Genomic DNA, 23,318 nt, shown 5'->3' with positions numbered 1-23,318 from the left:
GAAACTAGTTCGGCCATTGTAAAAGGTCGGTTATACGACATCCGCTCCGGCGTGCTGAAGTCGACAGGGGATGCCTCGCAGCGGATCCGGTGACGCATAAACTGCAGGACGGCATTGCCGTTACCACACCGTTCGGAGAATGCGCGGGCGATTTCATTTGCTACGTCAGCTGGGTGTATAATGTCACGTCCATTGATACGGAGCACAGGGTGTGGCACAGACGAGTGCTGTCCCGCAATGCGTTTGATCCGTGACCATATATTGGATACAGGTGTTTGGCAGTTTAGATGGCCGACGTACGATCGCCACGATGCCCGCTTAGCCTCCAGAATGGTACGTCTAGCAGCCGCTCGTGCTCGTCGAAATGCAATAAGATCCTCAGTAGTACTCCGACGGTCAAACTTTCTAAGGGCCCTCCTACGTGCACAGATTGCGTCCCGGCACCGCTGCGTCCACCGTGGGACAGGAGGACGACGAGGGCAGCCCGACGTTCGCGGTAAGCACCCTTCTGCAGACCGCAAAATCAGCGATGTCAAATCCCCTACCGACGGGGGTTCACCCGCTGGCTGCATAGTAAGGGAATGCTCGATCCTTGCTTGAAACTCAGTCCAGTCGGCTTTTCTAAAATTCCAGCGCTGTGGCCGAGAACCAAGAAAAACGTCAGCCCGGTACTTGATCCAGATGGGGAAGTGGTCACTTCCCATTGGATCGTCTGACACCGACCAGTCAAAATGGTTGATCAGTTGTGGACTCAAAAGACTTAAGTCGATTGCTGATGCCTGTCCTGATGGGAGTGTAAAATGAGTACGAGTGCCCGTGTTTAAGAGGCACAACGATTCTTCATGTATGAGGGCTTCGCAGCGTTTCCCGCGAGTGTTTGTCTTGACACAACCCCACGCTGAATGGTGAGCGTTAAAATCACCTAAAATGAGGACAGGCGGCGGAAGCTGAGCTACCAGGTGTCTCAGATGAGCGGACGGAAACCCGGTCCCCGGAGGCAAGTAGATTGAGCATATGGTGATCGTATGGCAGTTTAACAACACTTTGACTGCGATAGCTTGAAGCTCAGTATTCAAAGCCAGCCTTTGTGCACACACGCTGTGGTGCGCGGCTAGGAGAACGCCACCATGAGCAACAGGGACAGGTGGTAAATCTCGCCGCCAAACGGCATAACCCGAAAGACTAAAAACGCTGTCGGGTGCCAGTTTTGTCTCCTGGAGACATATCACCGCCGGACGCCGCTCGTTAATGCATACTTGGAGATCTTGGTAGCTTGTTCGGACGCCCCTACAGTTCCACTGTAAAACATCGTCATGGAGCTAAGAGGTCAGGACGGTCGTTAGCTTCCAATCACTCCATGGTATCGACGCCTACCGGAGGACGGGGGCATGTGTTTGGGTTGTGAGTGTAAAACAGACCTACTTTTAAAAATACTCGGCTGCGCCGGCCACAGCAGACCCAGACGGTCCAGCTACGGGGTGCAGGGACCCACCAAGGTCTGATCCCACCGACGCCGGCCGGGTTCTGGGCCGAATACGTGGGCTGCCGTCTGTGGGCGAGATTGGCCAGGGGGGGGGGCACGCTTTTCCGGGCGCCCCACTCTAGACGGGGACGGCGCCGGCGAAGCCGTGACCTTAGATGGCGGCGCAGGAGGAGGGCCCATCGGTGGATTCCGAACCTCGGATCCACCAGGGGCCTCTACGCGTCGCCTGGGCGGTGGAACGATTTCCCCCGCGGGAGCATGTCCCTGATCCGCCCCCGGCAGCCGGCTAATCGCCTTCGTCCTCTCCTGCTCAACTAGACGCGCTCGCTTGGCTTCGCGGGCACGCCTATCAGCTTCTTGACGCTCCATCGTCTCTGCTACACGTTCACATGCGCTGGTGAGTGGTGCCTGTGATGAGGAGACCGGTGGTTTCTCAGACGAAGGAATACCGGACGGCGCGCGAGGGCTGCGGCCACGCCGAACCGTCGTCCACCCGTCATTTGTTGGCGATCCAACTGGTGCCGAGGAGGCCGGCAGCACGGCGGCCACCGACTGCTCGGTTGGTGGGGAGAGGGCTTGCGGTGCTGGCTGTGAGTCCGGGGCCCGTGTTGAGGGTACAACTGATAGGCCAAACGATCTCAAAAGTTCCAGAAATTGAGCAGCCGTCATGTCCTCGATCACGTTGGTGTGCGGCAACGAAGCTTTCACTTTCGATACGTACGATGTTTTTGGTTGGGTCTCGTCATAAAGTTCCCGAGCCTCACGGAATGATACGTTTTTGGAAGTTTTGATTGATATGATTTCCTTCTCCTTAGCGTAGGCTGGACATGCACGGTCGTAGGACATGTGCGGAACCTGGTCCCTGTCGCAGTGGACGCAGTGAGGTTTGTCAGAAGTACATTCTTCGCTCATGTGCTCGAGGGACGCACATTTGCCACACGCCGCGCGGTTCCGACAGTTGGGTTTCGTGTGACCAAATCGCTGGCACTGATAGCACCGCATGGGGTTAGGCAAAAATGGACGGACTTTTACGCGGACGTATCCCACACGTATCTCGGATGGTATGTCGGGGCGACTGAACGTGAGTATAAGGTTGTTCGTGGGCACTAACTCTCCTCCCCTTCTGACAAGAATCCGTCGAGCGGCGGTCACTCCAAACTCCGAGAGCTCCTCCACGATCTCTTCTTCGTCAACGTCACGCAGGTCAAAACAGTTCACCACGCCCCTGGGCGAATTTTTCGTGTTATGTGGTGTCGCCGACATTGACACTGTTTTTTCCCGTTTGCCAGCCCCATCCCGAACACTGTACGAAAATTCAGTTGCTTTCATAGCCCGACTCGCCTCCAAGTCACTAGCAAATTCAACTTCTATTTTTCCATCTCGGAGCTTGTCACATCTTATAATTTTTCCAAATTTGTCGCACCCATTTCTTCTCTGAAACGGTGACAGGGACGCCAACCTAATCTCGTCACTTCCGAAGACGAGGATCCGTGGTCCGGGGATAACAGGTTCGCCTCTGCACCCTGGAGTTGTCGAGGTCCGCCCCCCTTTCGGAGGACGGGTGTTTTTAAAGGTACAAGAAGCCATGCAAAAAGGGGGTTTGCATTTCGGCACCGGGGCTCCCCACCCACCACGGAGCCCAACTGGGGGACGGCCCAACACTCCCTAGGGAGGTGGTCACCGCCAGGGCTACCCCGGTGCTATACGGGGCGAACGACGCCTCCCACACGGCCAGGTGTAACCGGAGAGACCTCTCCCCGTCCTGACCGTGGTTCAGCGCCGCCGCCCCTTGACCCCTTAAGCCGCTGCGCCCGGCCAGGCGCCCCAAGCGGAAACCCGCAAGGAGCACCCAACCGCAACGCGAGCGACAAGCCGCTAGACCCGTGCGGGGCCCCACGGGCCCCCCACGTCCCCGGATATCCTGGCCAAAGTGGAGTGTTGGGGTGCGCCGTGACTGACCCGCACGACGCGCCCCTCAGCCACCAGGATCCCATCAACCCGGGGACGTGGGCGAGGGGGCACGGCGACCCCGATAAAACGAGGATGAGGAGTGGTGATAGGGCCGGATGCGGGAGTGCGGGTAATGTGGAGGGAGCGGGCCGGACAATGAGCAGGAGCTCACGTACCGGCAGGGTCGCTACGCCCTGAGAGGAACAGCTTGCGCTGTCCACCCGTTACCAGAGCTGGGACCCGAGGGGGCGCTAGTCCCCTACACCGACCGAAGCCGGTGCCCCTGCGGGGCATACTTGGCATTCCTAAGGGGTAAAGGGAACAACACATCAGCATTCATAGCCTAGCATGTTTGAAATTTTTCACTTGCTGCGTTGAAATGAAACAAGTAGAGAGTTTTGCATTATCACCACTTGTGTGCGTTTTGACACAATGACCATATGCTATTATTTACGTACAGCTGAAGGGGTCTGCATCCCAACGCTGCAGACACTCCTCAACCATTACGATGCATGTCAATAGTTTTGTTTTTGTCAGCAACGGTTCACTGCTTTTATGCACCCCCATTGATTTCTTATGTTCAAATTTCAGTCGGCGTTTTATTATTGAAATTGCTTTAATACTAATGTTATCCTGGAGTCACAGTGGGTCTTGTTCTAACAAACCCTTTTTTGTTAAAATAGGGATCACTCCCGGCATTTGAAGTGTATCGAAACAAATGGTTTACGCGCGTCATTGGAAGCCAATATAACGCGATTTCGCACAACGCGGATTTAACAAGTAAACTATGAATCTTCTAAGACAGACAATTTCGCTTAAACTTACTGGTCTGGGCTGGTTCAACAGGCCATCGCGGCTTCTAGCTGGAACGGCCCCGGCGACTCCGGGAGCAGCTCTGGTGGCTGGGGCGGCTCCTTGGGCTCCTTGGGCTCCGGCGGCTTCATCAGCTCCAGCAGCCGGGGCGGCTCCGGCGGCTCGGGAACCTCCGGGGACACCAGCTGCTCCGGCGGGTGGTCCGGCTCCGTGGTCTCTGGCGGCTTGGGCGGCCCCGGCGGCTCTGGGCGGTTCGGGGGCTTGGGTGACTACGGCAGCTCCGTGGCCTCCGGCGGCTTGGGCGGTTCCGACGGCTCTGCACGGTCCGGCGGCTCTATGGGTTCGGGCGGCCTGGGCTTCCTGGGCTGCTCCGGGGGCACCGGGGGCCCCGACAGCTCCAGCGGCCTGAGTGGCTCCGGCGGCTCTAGGGGCTCCGTCGGCTCCGGCCGGCTGGGCGTCTCTGACAGCTCCAGCGGCCTGAGCAGGTCCGGGGGCTCCGGCGACTCCGGCGACTCTGGCTATCGGGGCGGCCCTGGCAGCTCCAGCGGCCTGGGCAGCTCCGGCGGCTCTAGGGGCTCCGTCGGCTCCGGCCGGCTGGGCGTCTCTGACAGCTCCAGCGGCCCAACCGGCTCCGGCGGCTCTAGGGGTTCCGTCAGCTCCGGCCGGCTGGGCGTCTCTGACGGTTCCAGCGGCCTGAGCAGGTCCGTGGGTTCCGGCGACTCCGGCGGCCTGGGCAGCTCCGGCGACGCCGGCGGCTCTGGCCGGCTGGCCGTCTCTGACGGCTCCAGCGGCCTGAGCAGGTCCGGGGGATCCGGCGACTCCGGCGGCCTGGGCAGCTCCGGCGATGCCGGCGGCTCCGGCGGCCCGGAAGGCTCCTCCAGCCATGGCAGCTGCTGCTACAACCTGATTGCAGGCGAGAAGGCAGGCATCACAACCGAAGATAAGCGCTGTAACTAACGGGAAACCCTATACGAGAGGCATGAAGGGATTCAGAAGCGGTTTTTCTGTCGCAACTTGCGAACGGTGGCAACCACGGTTGATGATGTTTTGGGTAGCTGAGTTACCATGCATTTTGACACATTCTGCACACGGAAGATGTTTCTAGCCGCGACGACTGATGATCTATGACATGCCTTTCAAGGTCATGTCAGCGACGTTTTCCTTAGCAGTGACAACAAGTTTAATCCCCGGGAAATGCATTCCACAGCGAGTTTTGAAGACTTCTTTTTTCTGCACAGTACCTGGTTCGGGGTGCATTAGTATCGTTCCGGTGTCTTTAAGGTCAGGCCACCCAAGGTAAACCCAGGTCAGGACTTGGCGTTCTCGACTGACTGCCTCTTTTAAAGTCGAACCATGTAAAACCTAATGGCATATGCGCTGCAGCCTTTGAAGGCTTTTCGAACCATATCTCCCTCATTGATGCAGTTTTTGGCCCTTGATAACGTCGAACGACCTAATGCAATAATACCCCCCCCCCCCCTTTGACCGGACATGACACACAATGAATCACATGTGCCGATATGCACGAGGACCTTATCGCTATAGAGTTTTTCAAGTCTTATTCGACACCATCTTGTACCTGGTCGTACCGTGCTTTGTTCCAACCTTGGAATATATATATAAGAAGCAATCATTTGATGCAGGTCACCTGATGGGATTCGTGAAAGGTCACATTTGCTATTGTCAGGTCACATTTGCTATTGTCAGGTCACACATACATGATTAAATTTGGCGAGGTCCTCCAATGTTCTGTTTCTGTCGCTGTACGTTGCTTAGTTTTTGAAATATTAAGGAGGGCCTATGAGCTTCCCCCCCCCCTCCTTCCCAGGGCGAAGGTGATGAGTTTCCCCTCCCCCTTCCCAGGGTAAAGGTGAGAAAACCCCCATAGCGTGACGGTTAAACGACTCAAACGTGGTATGACCTCATTTTGGTATGCAAGGGACAAAGCGCATGCTGAATAATTTATTTCATGCATCAAGTGAGGCAGGTATAGACGGAAGCCGAAACCGCGACCTATAGTTATGCCACACCAAACTCCAAAATGCGACTAACAGACAGACTTGAGCACCGAACGTGTACGTTTGGCACTTTCACAAAAGTTAAATGCGGCACATTTTAATGTATTGTGTTGAAATATCTCTGTTCCCCAAATTTCTAGTCCCTGGGTCCATGCTTCCGTGACTTGGATGTCTTCAAGTCAAATCTATTTCAAGCATATGCAGGTTGCATCTTTTCATGACCTTATCATTTGATTCAGGTTGCATTCTGACGTGCGGAAGTAAAAAGAGATGGTGCGCCTTCAACAATGAAAACCGACTCAACATGCAACAGCTTTCCACGTGCCGTTATTGCAATAAACAGTTTCTCGAATTGTCCAGTCGGCGCGGACAGGCTTCTGCTGACTGCACTCACGGTATAGAATATCTCGCCGCGTTAGGCTCATATATTAAAATCAACACCCACTTGTGTTCTATACGAATATTGCTTCGCGACCGACTTGCAAGTCAGGTTGGTTACAAGGCAAAAGTGTGGCGGCATTGGACAGCATGCTAGGACTCGTCCGTGGCACTTCGTTTTCAGTCTGAGGTAAGAAAACATTGTTCATCGAGCCCGCGTACCAACATGGGTTGTTGAGGTCGGGGCCGGTGGAACAAGCATCGATTGGCACGGGTTGTGAACTTAGACCCAAACTACATTGTTAAGGAACCCTACCCTCAGTGACCAAGGGCCAACGCTCAAAACAATGAGACGTGGCACAGCGTCATCCATGATATGTCTTTCATTCACCAAATCGTGCTGAAGTCGAAACAGGCTGGTTTGTTTTGTGACGTCAAGCATGTTTGAGGATAAACATTCCTTCGCGTGATCAGACTTACAGGCAACGGCCAGGGCTCCTCCTCGACCTCCTGTCGTCCCGGGGGCAGGTCTGGAGCGCCTTCACCATCTGCCTGAAAATGATTCCGTGTTTTTAAGAGAAACTATACACGATGGACAACTACGTTGCATGCGTGGCAGCACATCCACGCATCGGTACGTACATGTACTGGAGCCCTACTAATGTGCTCATTGCAATAACGAGTGGGACGACGATATGGACGGCAGGCCATTGAATGGTTGGTTGACACTGATCTAAGTTTAAAAGGCTAGGCATTTAAGTTGGGGCTGAGAAATACGTACGCTTCCGTTCCTGGTTAGCCTACCTGTAACGGCACCTTGTTGCCATAATATTCATGACAGCACCTGTGAGAATACGAATGATTGCTACAAATAATGTCATGATATTAGCCAAAGTTGTATGCAAACTAACGAGTCCTCAATTGTTTAAAGTTGTGGTTGCTGGTCTTCATTTTCCATGGCACCAGTTGGGTGATACGTCACGCGCATCCCGTTGGATCGTGTTAAATCAAAATCGAGAAGCTAAAAGTATGCTTTGTGCTTATGTAGTGAATCGAAATGCCATGCATGACGTTCGTTTGAAAACTTTCGTGTTTCGACAGTTGTCTGTCTGTATATGTGCATGTGTTCAAGCCTCCGGGCCCGCCACGCCGGAATGCGCCGACAAATCGTGAGAGAAGTGGCGGCATCTGGTGAGACGGCTCGGTGGGAAGCCTGGTCCCGGTTTCGAATCGATCGATGGCGCGTGGAATGTGCTGCGTGGCATTATTCGAACCTTTGTCTTCAATTCACATATACAGGGATGCCGTTTAAGGTAGGGCGCCACTGGTCCATGCATGAATGGCCAGGCTAAATTAAAACCGAAAGACTTTTTGGCTGGAAGATTCACCCGGATGCATAAATTTGTGGCGCTCAGTCCGACTTCCTTGATCACGGGGATGCTTTGTTTTTATGTCATTAAGCTGAGAGACCACAGATGTAAATTATCATAGTGCTTCGACGAACACGCCGTTTGGGACAATGTGATACGATTCTGGATTCAAATCACAAGAATACAATTTTCACATCAGCTCACAGCCAATGCCATTTCTTTGTCATAATGACTTTCTGACGACAACAAGGTGTCAGTGACCCCACATGACCTTAAGTCATTTCTTGTTTCAAAAACGTATCTAGGTTAAAGCTTGTTGTCTGAGGACGTCTGGATATTTTGCCATCAATATCTAGTTTGGCCTTGTTTGTTCTTGTTTGAATTTAAGGCCATGGACATAGCTACCTCAAAAGATGACACAATTGGGTCCCATAAGGTCCAACTCGCGCTGTAAATTGGTGTCTTTGGCTCTAAGTTGTTTTAGCACTTTTAGACATCAACCAAATGTCTGAAAATGGTCTATAGTTAGATGAGCTAAAACAGCGCGCAAAAAAAAACTACAATGTAACCTGGATGAAGCCGCCAAGACATGCTCCTGGAATGATCATGTGATAACACTACTAGAGCTGCAGGTCATGACACAATCCCAAAGCCAACGATACCTCTCTATCACTCATCGCAGAATGCTGGCCTCCTAGTTAGGCAATGCATTGAGGACGCCTTGGTAACACTTACTTGCTCGTCGCCACCAAGCAGTTCGACATTTCGCACCACTGCTGTGCGAAGCCGGAACAGATGTTTCGCCGCCTCAAGATAGCTGGCTAGCCGTCCGGGTGCCGGCGTCTACTTGCGCCGCCAGCATCCGCAGGCGGACTTTCGTAGCGCGCAGCTCCCGCCTCGCGCGAACGTGGGGCTGGAGGACGCCGAGCTCTGCAGCCCTGGCATTTCTGTTCGCGCTAGCGATGGCCTGTCATTGTAAACGCATCAGGAATATGAGTCAAACCACGCACTGACGGACTGCACACAAACTTAAAACCAAAGATAGATGAGCATACCTGTCGACCAGACCATTTCAGAGCATATCTGAATCGGACAGACCTACTGGGACGTTTTAGGTGGTCAATACAATTTTGAACAAATTTTAGAACGCCGTGTTTCAGCCGAGTTCGAACTCAAGATGCTATCAGGTTATTTTAAGCTGCATACAATAACGCGGGAATTGTCACTATGTTCACAATGCAACAGCTGATTAACTAGGTGAGCCGCGATATTGGTTCACACCATAACCACGGACTGCCGGGCGCTTGACACGGGCCAGCCAGCTGTCAGGTAATCCGATTATCAACGCCGACGTTGGACGGCAGTCCATGATGATCTTTTATTGCAAGTCACATGCAGATGAGGGAACCGCACGTAAGTCCAAATACGAATGAAAGCAAACACTTCATGCTAGTTGGGCGCCTGTGATACCATTTCAAAATAAAGGTCAAATGGACAATGACCAATGGTGAACTTTCGGAGAAAGTGGCGTTGCCGCTGAAAACCGGACGTTGCCAAATTTATAAGTGAATGCCATCCCTACATTCGGTAACTAGAGAGATATAGCACTGAAACCTGGGTACAGGTCAACAAGGTCGGTGGCATTTGATGCCAGCAGAGAACAATATACAGCTCAGGTAGTGACAACGCCGAGTAGAAATGTATTTATATGAAAAATGAAGCCATACCACAGCACATTACCGACGAACATGATTCTTAAGACAGTTTTGGTCCAACGTATGTAGTTAAAACCTATCAAGGCCGTTGACCGGCCATGAGCCGTGTCCATAAATGTAACGGCACATTTCAAGATGGTGTTTGGTAAGAAATTGTAAATATCTGTACAGCTACAATCATTCTGAAGATATAATAGCAAGCGTTGCTAGAAGATATATGCCCTCATCAGTGCACGGGTGAAATGCCAAGCATAAGGAATTTCGGCTGAGCTATTCAGCCGTTTCAAGCGAGTGTGTTAAGGTACAACATTTCTAAGCTTTTCATCACATGCGATAATCATTTCTAACAAATGGTCGTAGATCCAGGCATGACATAACATGAAGTACTTACGTCGTTGGCCTTGGCTACGAACTGCCAGAAGCTGGGGTGGGCTGCGGGGATGTTGGCACCTAACCCAGCAAAAAACGACTCTGCGTCGTTGTTCGTACGCCGTTCCAGGCCATGGACTGACAGGCGGTCGGCCGGCAGGGCGCGCCACTGCCTCGCCATGTATGCCTTGAGGCGGGCCACTTGCGGCTCGAGCTCAGGCTCTACCTGCGAAACGGAATGGTTGAAAACGATTTTCGAAACATCGCCCGGAAACGTGGGTCAGATTCATGGAACATTTGCGTGAAATTAACCAGCGTTCCTACAGAGTATGATTTGCATTGCAACTAGCCTTTCAGGCAGCTCTTCCCCAACTTCAGCAGGACTGCATGGCTTCAATGACGCTCAAGCAGCTACACTATTGGTAACAAACAGGTATGCACGTGCTGAGAATTTGCTTTTATATGATGAACAAGTCCCGTACGTGTACGTGATACAAACTGAATCGTAATTATAGAAAAGATATTCATTATTACCAAACATTTATGTATAGCGAACTATCGGACTGTGGGATCGTTGTCAGAACGCATAATGGTCAAGAATGCAGTGACCACGTGAAAGGGCGCAACTTCGCAACTCCCGTCACCTCAGGCACGTTGGGGTCCAGAAGAAGCTCCCAAGCCGTGTGGAGGTGGCGAGCGGGCACCAGGGGCAGCACCAGGAGCTTCCGAGCCCAACGGGGAAAGGGGCACTCCCAGTGAGGCCTCTCGTAGGTGGCGAGCGGGCCATGTCGCCTGATCTGCAATTGACAAGATAGGGTCAGAACGTTCGGATGACGACTGTTTCTAATGTCGCGCGTACGCCTAGTCACTCAGCCATCGCACAGCATTCGTAGGGACTCCGGATGTTTGGTCCCTATAGAATTTTCTCACTAGCCAAGGCGGAAACGTTTCCTGTACGTTGAACGCCAAAAAACTCCCGTTCTCGATGTTTTGAACAACAACTTTTGTACCGCTGCACCATCCGTGGAAACCTTCTCTACTTAGCGAACAAAACCTCATATGAGAACACCTGAACGAGTGATGATATTCTCGGTGAAGTAAAGCTAGCAGCCTTTGATGTTTCCTGTCAAGGTGATAAGCATGCAAGGTATTTCAATGGTCGCGTGATGGGTTCGCAACCAATACCAAGTTGCAGTGTGTCATCACGCATTACAACTGATATTGTGTTAACGTGTATAGTGGTGAAAGTCGTTGGAACATAAGGTAACTGGGGAAAGTCTTCAACTTGGCTGCCAGGGTCATCTCAGGTTGACGAAGATATGAACGGATATATCGGAGAGGGTGGCCTAGTGTTTTTAATCGCGTTGTCGCGCACGTCACTGTATTCGGCGACGAAAGAGAAAATGTGGCAGTAGTTGCCCTTTATTTTCTTCAGTTAACGACCAGAGCCCCCGTGCGGTGCGACACAGGCGTAGATATATGGCAGAGGGTGGCGTAGTGTTTTTAGTCACGTAGTACCTGTCTTGCGACCATTTCATTTGGCCAGGGTCTGAGAATAGTCCCATTGGTGTGGCGTGAACAGCTTACGTGCAATATAACGCAAGCTCGGAGCAAGTACATCCCGCATCACCTTATGCATCATCGAAGTACAAATACGTTTGATAAATGTTTCATCCACGTGCCCATGACGTGTGAGTGTGCCGCTCTTTCACTATGGCAATCGCACCTGGCGGAGGATGGCTTGGGCGTAGTGAACCAGCAGCCGTTGATCGAGCTGTTGGGCCACGCTGCTGCGGCCGCCGCCTGCAGCGCCCGCTCCCAGTCGGACATGAACCGGACTGGCGCCGGCAGGCGGCGACCGATGTCCGCCAGGATCCGGCCGTACATGTCCCGGGTGCGGCACGACGCCAGCACCCAGAACGCGGGCAGAATCACGCCGTTTGTGGCCACAAAGACCACCAGCAGCTGGTGAAACTGCCGTGGCAACCACCCGAAAAGTGCCGTCCGCCTGGATGTCCAGGTTCGGGTAGGCCACGGCGCTGGCCACCACATCGTCAGCGGCCAGGCAGATCGCAGCCTGAAACGGACACAACATTGTATCAACACACGCTCAACTGTGTACAGTTGACGCACGATACACGTCCGAGAATCTGTGCATACGAGGCTGTGCAATGTCAATATACAAATCAGCGGAAGACATAGTCGAAGCTGGTGGAGAATGGCTCAAAGCCATAGTGAAACCCTAAATATTTGTAGGAAAACTTCGTGTTTGGAAACCCGAAGTCGGCGCCGAGTTCCTTCCCATGCCACATCCATTCATTGTCTGTTCAAGGCGTCTCAATTTGAGAGCGCATTTGTTTCCAAGCTCTTGTCTGTTTCTAATGCTGATTTGTGCTGTTTTTACTCACTGACATGCACTGGTCATAACCCGTAAAATATGTCGTTTGACACACACTTGCAGTGATAAAACCGAGGGTGTGGGTCAGGATTCCACAGGATCCGATTCACAACCACATCAAGGTGTTGAGCGTTTTACAAGTTCCAAATGAAAAATGGCCATAATAGCAGGGTAGCCGTGTCATATATCACATGCCATGAAAAGTCGCTTCAGATGACTTGCCAAACCTAAGGTGGGGAAGTGACGGGTGCCGGCGATTTCGAGATGTCCTCTTATGCTGAAGATAAGCAGGCTGTTGAGAACTGGCAGCTGTTTTCCTTCCGTTAAAAGTTTTGAATCGTGACTACTTTCTGAATTGGGCGGCTCTTTTTGAGCGGGTGTTTGCGCGTGGAAAATGTTTTTTTTCTATGGTCTGGTCCCGTTTTTCTCAAGGTTACCAAAATAGGCACGATTTCTCCGCCTGGACGAACCATTAAAGGGCATCAAGTTTTCTATTTCCATTACTTTGTGTCTTTGTTGCTTCAAATGCTTTCAGGTCATCAAGAAACTCAACGGGCCTATTTCTTTACTTAACTCGAACGTTCCATATTCTTTCAGATACTGGAATGAACTGGTCAGGCAGCACCAGAATGTGGGAGCTCGAATGGCTGATGTTTTTGGTATCTTTTAATGACAGATCTCGCATAGTTTCTGATGTCAAATTGCAATCGTGGATTGAATAGACCGAAACCTAACCACGCCATGACGTCGATGGAAAGCAGGGTCCTGGCCAACAATAAACGGGTGTGATAGCAGTTTAGATCGCGAGCCCCAACATTCATAATAACTGGAAACAAACCTGGCCATCGTCGGTCGTGATGGTGAAGGCCAGGTTCCTTCGGATGCCGGGAACAGCGGCCTCGATCGCATGGGCAGCCTGTGCCGGGGCCTGGGGCGTAGCAGGGTGATCGCGGCGGCGCTCCTTCATTAGGATCTGCCGCGCCGCCGGATAGCCAATTGCCGCCCCGGCCTCTCTGACCGCCACCTGGTCGAACAGGTGCCTGTTTGCCCGCAGTCCGCCGCCTTGCTGGACGGCTTGCCGGAGCTGGACCACGACTTGCGCCATCTGCAGCAGTGTGCCTTGGTTGTAATATATGTAAGCAAGCTTTGCTGGAATGAAAAGCTGGCTGGTGTAGGGAGGGAGGGAGGGAGGGAGGGAGGGAGGGGGAGGGGAGGGAGGGGGAGAGAGAGAGAGAGAGAGAGAGAGAGAGAGAGAGAGAGAGAGAGAGAGAGAGAGAGAGAGAGAGAGAGAGAGAGAGAGAGAGAGAGAGAGAGAGAGAGAGAAAGAAAGAGAGAGAGAGAGAGAGAGAGAGAGAGAGAGAGAGAGAGAGAGAGAGAGAGAGAGAAAGAGAGAGAGAGAGAGAGAGAGAGAGAGAGAGAGAGAGAGAGAGAGAGAGAGAGAGAGAGAGAGAGAGAGAGAGAGAGAGAGAGAGAGAGAGAGGAGAGAGAGAGAGAGAGAGAGAGAGAGAGAGAGAGAGAGAGAGAGAGAGAGAGAGAGAGAGAGAGAGAGAGAGAGAGAGAGAGAGAGAGAGAGAGAGAGAGAGAGAGAGAGAGAGAGAGAGAGAGAGAGAGAGCATGATCTCATGCATCTATTAGGTATCACGCCAAAATGTTATTTACACAGCGACCATCTATGCACGGCTGTGTGTTTCAAAACACATTTCACAGCCTACAATTACTATAGCAGGGCGGCTAGCAATTACCTCAGCATCCAGAGGCATCGGTTCGTGGCAGTGACCCCGCCGCATGTCGAGGGCGTCGTCCTTCATGACCGCCGTTGCTGGGCAACGCACTCTGGCGACGAATTTGTAGTAGCATCTGAAAATTGTTCTAGTCAAATAGTTGCGGTTCAAAGATGGTAAGCCTGGTCATGTCATTGTGCTTTTGACACGAGAGGTCAACTAGACGACATAAATTGTTCCGCATGTCCCCAGACTCACACCCACACCCACACATCAGTTTTGAGGTTTCGAACTTGACCGGAGATGAGAAATGCTGTTAAAGGTGTGGTTGGCTTCTTGGGATCTGCACTCACAGACATTTTCTCAATAATGACGAGCGCACAATCACTCCCGCCCTGCAATCTTGCACATCCATCGTCACAAAACTTTTTGCACCCTTCCATGTCAACACACAGCTGCCTTTCATTCAACCTAACAGACCGCTAGAGCAAGAGTAACAAAGACGTCGGCCCTTAGCCGGCCGTATTGCGATGGGGGGGGGGGGGGAGGGGAATACTGGTCCGGGTTACATGGCTGAGTGTGGCACCCAATAACTTTGGAAATTAAATTTCGGTTGACTCAGCCTTTGCTTTAAAAGACACACTGCAAATACGTTTGGCAGAAAGGCGCAAAACTGCCCAGTTGTGGCTGTTAACTCTGTGAGTACGCAGGGTTAGCCAAGGGGGCGGCCTTCCTTCCAGTGTGTTTATTAAAGATACAGCACTTGGGCTTGTCGGACCTCTGCTGAATTCCCTACTTCAGTCACCCACTAAACACGTCCAGATTTTTGGAGCATTGCCATCCAACATGTGAGGTTCTCGGGTATTTCTGTTACCTCCCAGAAATCGCAACCCACATCCAAGCACAAAACTGTGCACCGTCCTCCAGACCGTTCATGTCATACTCTTAAAAACATTGCAAATTAGTAACAATTGCTGCGCTGTTTCATAGTGATATCTAAGCGTTCCAAAACATATCAAGCATGTCTACCAGCCAGCAGCGTGCTTAGATTGCCTCATCACGATACTGCCTCGATGAGCCGTTTGCGAGCAGTAAAAACGGTGCTCAAATGACGCCCAGATTCTCCTTGCTGCATCTTGAGAACCTGCCCCAGCCAACTCATAGGTGCGTTGTATGATTCAAAATGCACCCTAATTCATAACCGTTTGGATGTTTTGTCATTGTTCTCTAGAGGTTTTGAACAAAGATTTGGAAACAAAGTGATTAGAGCCCGGCAAGTTTTCGGCGACCTGGTGCAGGCTGTCCAGGCAGCTGTATGCTGATACAACGTCGCGTTCCGACCTGAATGCGCAATGTTGGTAGGCATAATGCCGGTGAGAAACCGGACAAAGGTGAAATGAGTTACTGGGGTAGGGAATATAAACAGTTACTATAGAACCTATTTTCACCTTAGCTTTTACGATGTGATCTCAGAGCGCACACATCTAGAATATTTTTTAGCTTGAGTCTCAGGAAAACCGGCGCTGGAGTCACTTAGCGAACTGTATGACATGGTTGTGACGGTATAGTGACGACAGTACCTTCTCACAGGTTGAATAAGGTCCAAGCAATCAAAATTACACGGTCGGAGATCGTTCTCGGAAAGTCCCTAGGATCCCAGTCCAGGACTCAGGAACCCGGTGCCATCTGGGCCCAGTGCATAACGAAAGGGCCCACTCCCCCAAGGAGATATAGAATCTCTGCTTTAGGCCACCTCATTTTGTGTGTGTGGGGGGCGGGGGCGTTGATCGTAGCTTTCAGTTATGTCAAGATGGTTTTGAAAATGTGCGAAGAAAACCACTTAATCTGTTTCACGAAACAATCGTCAACCCATTGGGATAGCATAGTTACGGACTTGAAATAAACAGTGCCATGGCACTTAGGGATTTCGCGCCATACTCTTGTGTCGAAGCTTATGAAGCACTCAAGGCAGTGAGGGATCTTATCCGAAATCATCTTTGGCGGCACTGAAATGTACTTTGCGACCCCTATGCTTAATAAGAAAAGTCAAGCTTTCAATTCTTGCTCATTATATTTTCACTACGGCCCAAGTGTTGTTACGCATTCCAATAGGGTTTAGAACGCCATTCCTGCAGTTACTGCAAATGTCAGGTCACCCTAATTTCGCCGAGGCCACTTGTCTATGCTACTTCATAGTTCCTTTCTTGTCATACTCTGAAGTGGCTCCGAACCCCACAATTCGAGAAGCATTGGGTGTGCTCTTTTGCCGTAACAGCGGGCTATGCTTTACAATACAGCTGCACGTCATAAGTGAGTCATTCCATTGCCTTCTTGACAAATTATTAGTCGATCAATGCGCGTGGTTTCTCTAACATTGCTAAATGCAAATGGTTTTAAGCAATGCCTTTAACCGTCAGTGTTCCTCACCTTTTTCGTGCAACGAATGAATGAATGCAGGTGGAGGACTGCTAACTGACGTCAGCAAAATACGGCGCGCGCGTGGTTTGCTGCTTGACATAGATACTTGCCTGCGGCGTTTGAGCGATTAAACAATGACATTTAGACGATGTCAATAGTGAAATTGCAATCCCTAAAGTAAAGTTTATGTTTGGACGGGCTAACACACAGAATGACAAATAAAAGGATGGACAGATAGGAACAAATGTGTATACAGGGACTACATTTTGTCACGAACCTGGTCAGTCTCGACAGTACGCTGGATTTGGCACCGTTTGTCAAAATGCCGAGACACCGCCTTGCCCAGTCCGTGACGTGGCGTGACGTGCAATTCGCCACCGAGGCGTGCTAATTTATTGGTGGTCCAACCCGTGGTTACAGAGATGTGAGGACGGTGACGAAAGGATGCTGAATTGGTTTGCGCGGTTCACATTTTCCCACCACCCATGCCAAACCAATAGGCCAAAAGCGACCCATCCGACACGCGCCACGCCCGAACCCCTGACCGCGGCGGCTCACGATCTACCCGTGAAAACGGTCCCGTGCGCCCGCGCGTCGTGTCCGAATTTCACCATTCAGCGACCCGCCGTTTTAGCCGGCTACGACGCGCCGCAAAATGGGACAGACAGACACATCCCAAAATGTTTCATCGAGAAGTGGGACACATCGACCGTTGGCAAACGACCAGTCTGACAAGAGTGATTGGTTGCGGAAAAAGACAGGCTGAGTGCCATTCGCCTGTAAATCCAAGCTTTCCACGCCTTTCCACCATCCACGTCTCAGCAAACCATGCACTTCTAACATGTGTGACAAAGAACGGCACTCTCTCCTTTTTCGTATTATCGAATAATCAAAGAGCGTACTTTGGCAAAGTATGTGCGAAGACTGAAGAGGGGAAAATGTCCAAATGGCCAGAGCTTTCCCAAATTACGGCCCAAAACGGGTCACTCCAAGGGAACGGCAATATTGTTCTCAAAGATTGCGACCGGGAAAAGCTGTCCGAGCTGAAAAAGTACTTATACCCCTAATATATGTATATATACATATGTATATATATATATATATATATATATATATATATATATATATATATATACGTTGCAAGTGGCTGCAGTAATGCATTATATTGTTAATGTGGCACACCTTGAAACTAGGAACCGAGCGCATTATTCCCACAGGTTGTGGATAATGATAACAAGGCATCGTAGGTACAACCATCAGTGAGGTGAGTCCGTCTCCCACCCCACATTACCCCGCCGTCACATCCTGGCGGCGTAGTCACTTACCGGAGATAGGTACCAGCTTCGGTACGATGCTTCGTGAGGTACGAGTGTCCGTCCTCGCCAATAACCAGCCGGCTACCCCGCCTCCGCCCTTCGATGACCCGGTATCTCATGGCTTAATTAACCAAATCGCTCGCCATGCAAACAGAAGACTGTCGACTGCATCCACGCGGCGGCCACGCATGCGCACTGACGCGGAGCGCGCTGACGTTCGCGGCAGGTTTGAAATATCATGGATCAGGGGAACAGCCAGGGTTTTCGTACGGGGTTTGAGTGGAGGTATCGGGTATCGCTGTGAACGCATCACACCTTTTTTGTTTTGCTGTCCGGAACCGTTGTTTTATGAAACGAGGATTTGTGTGTCCAGTAGGTGGTCCCTGGCTACGCCCCTGCGCTGGGTCCCTGACACCGAGCTCACCGAACTCGACGCTAAAGGGTGGGAACTGTACCGATTCGTGGGAAAGCTTCTCCGATTAGCGGTCCTGGCAACTTCAGGCACTTTGCGTTTCCTTACGGGAGTTTATACCCTACGGGCACGGGGGTGAGCTCTCTGCTCACCTTCCAATGGTTGGTTGATTACTGGTCGCATTTGGGGCTTCCCTAGTAATTGCGGAGGTCCCGCTGACCGGTCGACCGCTGCGATCTCGGCGGTCGGAAGGGAGGGCTTCGCACTAGAGGCTCAGAAGTGTTTCACCCCTTGAACCTCTGCGCGGAAGCTCCGGTCAGATACAGCTTTTCCGGTCAGATACCGGCCGGCCAGATACCGTTTTTACCAGATACTGTCAGGGAGCAATAGCCTCACATATGCATACATATGCATATGACTCACATATGCTTGAATGTAACGACGGCTTCAGTATCGGAAACCCGACATGGGCGACTTGGCTCCATTGTTACGCCGTTTGCAAATTAATGTCATTTAAGTTATCAACCTTTGTTGTCAAAAATGGCTTGCAGCATACCGAGAGTTGTCCGTCCATGGCTTTAGTGGTACGATCGTACAATTGGCTAGTCGGCTACTAACAGTATTACTTTGGGCGCTACGTCTTCTCAATGTCATAAGCTTGAGACTAGCGCTTCAAGCTGGAAATGGCTGTTTCATCATGTCCTTGCTTACGATTTAGCCGTGCAATCAGTTGTTACGGGCTAACTAACGTATTTGCATGCTTTGATCTTTGAAAGCCAAAGAGAACATCCGGGTGCCGTTCGTAGAGCGACTGTGAACCTTTGCCCTGCTTCGCCGGTTTTCTTGATGATGGGGGTGCAATAGATGTGAACCGCTGCCGTCACAACAAAAAAACATGAAGTCCGGGGACGGGACGTCAGGCGGATTGGTCTAAGCCAGGTCTCGCTAGTCTTAGCCAGTTTTATGCCTCTAAGGCTAATATTTCACCGCACTAGGCCAGGCCAAATGTAAATTTCTCCTGACAACCGATCTTTTCCAGTTTGGCATGTCCATATGTACGTCATGACGCACGTTAGCAGCGTGCGATTTTCAAAAACGCATGTGCCTTATGTACTCTTTACACGATCATATATGTATATATATTCGTTTATTTATGCATACGCATATATATATATATATATATATATATATATAACATTTGGCATGTGCTTGGAGCATATGCTTATGATGCACGGCTCTGTTGGCTCTGTCTCCGAGAGGCGCATGAGGTGCTCTGAGTTGTCACTCACGGACCGAGAGAGGGGAGTTTGCATTGCATCTGGCACCACAAGGGTGCAGGACAACGCAATACTCGGAAGGCCTGTCCTGCTCTCTCAGCAGGCCTATCCTGCTCTCAGACATCAACCGAGCTTGAAAGGGTACCCCACTTTTGTGCTTGCACTTATTGTTAGATCAAACGCGTAATATTTGATGAGTAACAGCAGTGTTCTAGAAACCCCTCCAAACATCTCAAAATTTCCCTCTAAGCTTTCGATTTCGATTCTATTTTGGTTTTGAGTTCGATTTACACTTAACGGTTCATTGATGATCATGAACACGACTTTCCACTACGCTATGACTTTTCAAAGGGAGAAACATCTTTGAACCTCTAGGCGTCGCGTCTAAGAAATGCTTTACGTGCTTCTGGGTTAATGACGTTACGCACGTTACACTCAGGGCCATATTCATACGTTAAGTGGCTTTTGCGCCGCAAACTTGTCGTGACCACGTTTGCTAATGCCTCTCCCTAGACTTCCATTCTCGTGTAGCAAAACTGCCTTTTCCGGCTCAGTGTTACTGGCACCTCACGACGTATGAGATGATTGGTGATTTGTGCGCGAATTGTGCGTCACTTGCGCACGGAAGGCAGTTTATCAGTACGGCTACATGCTCCAGTCCAAAGCTTTCCTCCAGTCTCACTCGAATTGCTTTTGTCCCGTGAGTCTTCGGTCACAGGGTGCCGAATGCTCATGCACACGCCTGCCTATCCACCACGCGGAGGACCTTCGCAGAAGCACGCGTTTGTATAAGTGGATCATAGCCGGCGGCAAACCAAAGAACGCGCGTGGCTTTTTGCACCGAAGGATTACGCAACTTTACAGCGGTTCACGTTTCGAGCTATTGAAACTAAGTGTGGTGAAACACGCCAATGGCTTGGTTGGATACTGGTCGACGTGAATTACGTCTTTCGGATGTGCTAGTAGTAATGTCTCCATCGTACTCTGCTTCAGTGACGGCGAGTGATAATTTGAACTGAACAACTTACTTGCAACACTGACTTCGGCTATCAACGGCGCCCAACAGTCCTCACTTTTTTTTAACCCAAAGGTGGTACGGCTAATGAAATGCCCCAGGCTGCCATTGGGCTCTGCTAGGTTTATGATGTACTTTGTTGGAATTGATGGGATGCAGGTTCTGATTCAAACTTTTATTTGCGCTTGGTGAATGGAACATTTCTCATGACGATATTGACGGATTACCTTCGGTAACTACCGCAATCATATATTACATCCTATCGTTTACCAAACCTGCCATTCTTAAGTGTTCTTATAATTCGGTCCTAAACTGCTATTGACAGCACATGGCATGCGAAATGATTGACCAATCCATGTATTACGCTCGATAGCGCGTAATATATCTGCACATGTGATGCGTGGCTAGCTGAACATAGGTATGCACATGCGTGCCGGTACGATCGCATTCTTAAGTTCATGGAGGTTTGAAGAGCGAGGGAGGGCAACGGGGGCCGAGGCCTCTCACTTATTAGGGTGGGGCCGGCAATGTAAACCGATCCCCGGCTTCTCAGATACAATTAGCGGACTTACTTTACAATCTTGCTCAAACCGGATTGGACGCAACTACTTCATCCTATCATGCCCGGCGAATGGAAATATTCTGCGGTCCAAAACGCAGACTCCCGCTGTACGAAAGGACCATTCCGTCTTTTATATATCCTTAGTTCCTCAGTGCCACCTGTTTACAGGCCCGTCAGTATAGGTCCATGGAGCAAGATGAACATGTCATCGACGGTTGGTGTAATCCAGCATGCGAGGCGAAAGCAATGGTTTTTTTGCAATGCCGGTGTTCCATAAATTGTTGCAGAAATTACTTCTGTTTCGTTGTCTGGCTGAAAATTTCTTACTTCAGTTGAAAAGCCAGAAGTTCGTGAGCGTTTTCCGAAGGCAATGCTTACGCTATTTGCCTGATCGATGCAACATTTTGAGGCATTTCATAAAACGTTACAAGAACATAGAGCGTTTTAGTGCAGGTCTCACTACACTGAGTGTAGATTCAGTATTAAGAGTTGGTTTCCGAGTCGGTGTTGTTGCTTGTGCTTTCGCCAAATAGGACATATGAACTACACAACTTTTTATCCATCAGCCATGTGGTGGTGAACCGCTTCAAATGCACAAGGTGTTTATAGTAAGTATTCAGTAGGTGATCGGCATGTCCGAATATGTGGCGGTGTCCGCTGGTGCTAACGTCGACGATCAGAAAGCCACGAGTTTGTGGGAGACATTTCTGAGCGGTACTGGTTTCAGGGACAGGAGTTCGCCAGGTGCGTTCGCCGGACAGGGGCAAAACAGTGCAGCACCATGCACCATGAATGCCACAAAGATTGTGCAATGCGTTTGTCTAAATGTCGAGATTCGGCGCCATTTGCCAGCAAGGAGATTGTGGCAAACGGTGAAATTTATCGGTCCCACACTAGCAAGGTTTTAAAGCAGAAAGCTGTTGCTTTCCATGACTGAATGCTGCTTGTGTTGAGCCACGCAGTAAATGGCAACATTATTCACAAATACATTAGCCTTTCTTAGTTAAGTCAGAACGGCTTCGAGATACAACTGCGTCTGACTACCACTTCGCGCATTTCGTCTGAAAATGCTGCCTCGACCGTCAAGGGGAGCACGTTATGTGTTATGAAATGCATTGGCACAGTCATACCGTGTAATCGTGGAGACTATTTTGCCTCCCGTTCACTGACATCTGTTAGGTCAAACAGGTGCTTCAGAAACCCAACCACAGGTGCCTACCACATGTTTGAGTTGGGAGTCTGAACCATTCGGACACGACTGGGGAACCAGTATGAATATGAATATGTTGACAATATATACTTCAATGAGCGACCACTGGTCGAAGCCTGAGGGGAGAGTGCATTTCGTTCTATCCTATGCGGCGAAATATCACTGAAAGTGATGAGTGTCATCATCACTGAATATTGATCATCAAATATAATTCAAAAATTAGGTGGCAATTCAGATCCGGCTGCGCACAGTAAAGTCCACAGTCTTTATTCTTATGTATTCATAGAACACCATCTCTGTGGCTGGTGGTCTTTACTAATATTATACCGTACACTACTGATTGCAGTCTCAAACTTCAGGCAATGCCGTAAATAGGTCACAAAGTTCACTATATTTCGGCAGACATGCTGATGTAAGGTGAGTTTTGAAAATTTCCTTTAACCACCATGTGGTTCTCGGCCGCTGAAAATGGTATTCATAGTTGTAATTCCGTCAGGCCTCGATTTAGGGTGCTTCATAGATTCACGTCAGTTGCTGTAATTGTGCGCATTTTACGTAACTAGCATGGAAAGCCAGTCTTTTGTGAAACGCTAGCTTCTCCCTAAAATACCATACGAGAAACATCTACAACTTTATGACATGTGGACATGTCTGCCTTCACAACACCTACGAATTTGCCCTGCCTGTAACGCTGCAACAATAACTTATCCAGCTTAACAGGGATGCTCCATATTTGTCTGAGGTTTTGAATTGAAATAGCCATCTCGAAGATCATTCGGTGCAGTTCACAGTCTTGTCCTTCTTAATACATGAACCATCTCTAGTTTCTGAGCTACGCGCCAGCAAAGTCGAGCAGACTGTTTAGTACAGACTATTCTAAGGTCACAGAGGCA

The 23,318-nt window shown here is 50.3% G+C and overlaps 1 long non-coding RNA gene across 1 annotated transcript; it reads right to left on the bottom strand.

The window, feature by feature from the left end:
* Positions 1-12,133: 12,133 nt before the first annotated feature.
* Positions 12,134-14,288, bottom strand: LOC119114842 (uncharacterized). Its single transcript, XR_005096079.1, has 3 exons — positions 14,237-14,288; positions 13,333-13,599; positions 12,134-12,173 (listed from the first exon to the last, which is right to left on the bottom strand). It is a non-coding gene; the product is annotated as an uncharacterized LOC119114842 (long non-coding RNA).
* Between the last annotated feature and the right edge of the window lie 9,030 nt (positions 14,289-23,318).

The sequence above is a fragment of the Pollicipes pollicipes genome, unplaced genomic scaffold, assembly GCF_011947565.3.
Source record: "Pollicipes pollicipes isolate AB1234 unplaced genomic scaffold, Ppol_2.1 Scaffold_3087;HRSCAF=3621_pilon_pilon_pilon, whole genome shotgun sequence".
NCBI lineage: Eukaryota > Metazoa > Arthropoda > Thecostraca > Pollicipedomorpha > Pollicipedidae > Pollicipes > Pollicipes pollicipes.
The sequence above is the reverse complement of the archived record's forward strand: the minus strand, read 5'-3'. Positions and strand labels throughout refer to the sequence as shown.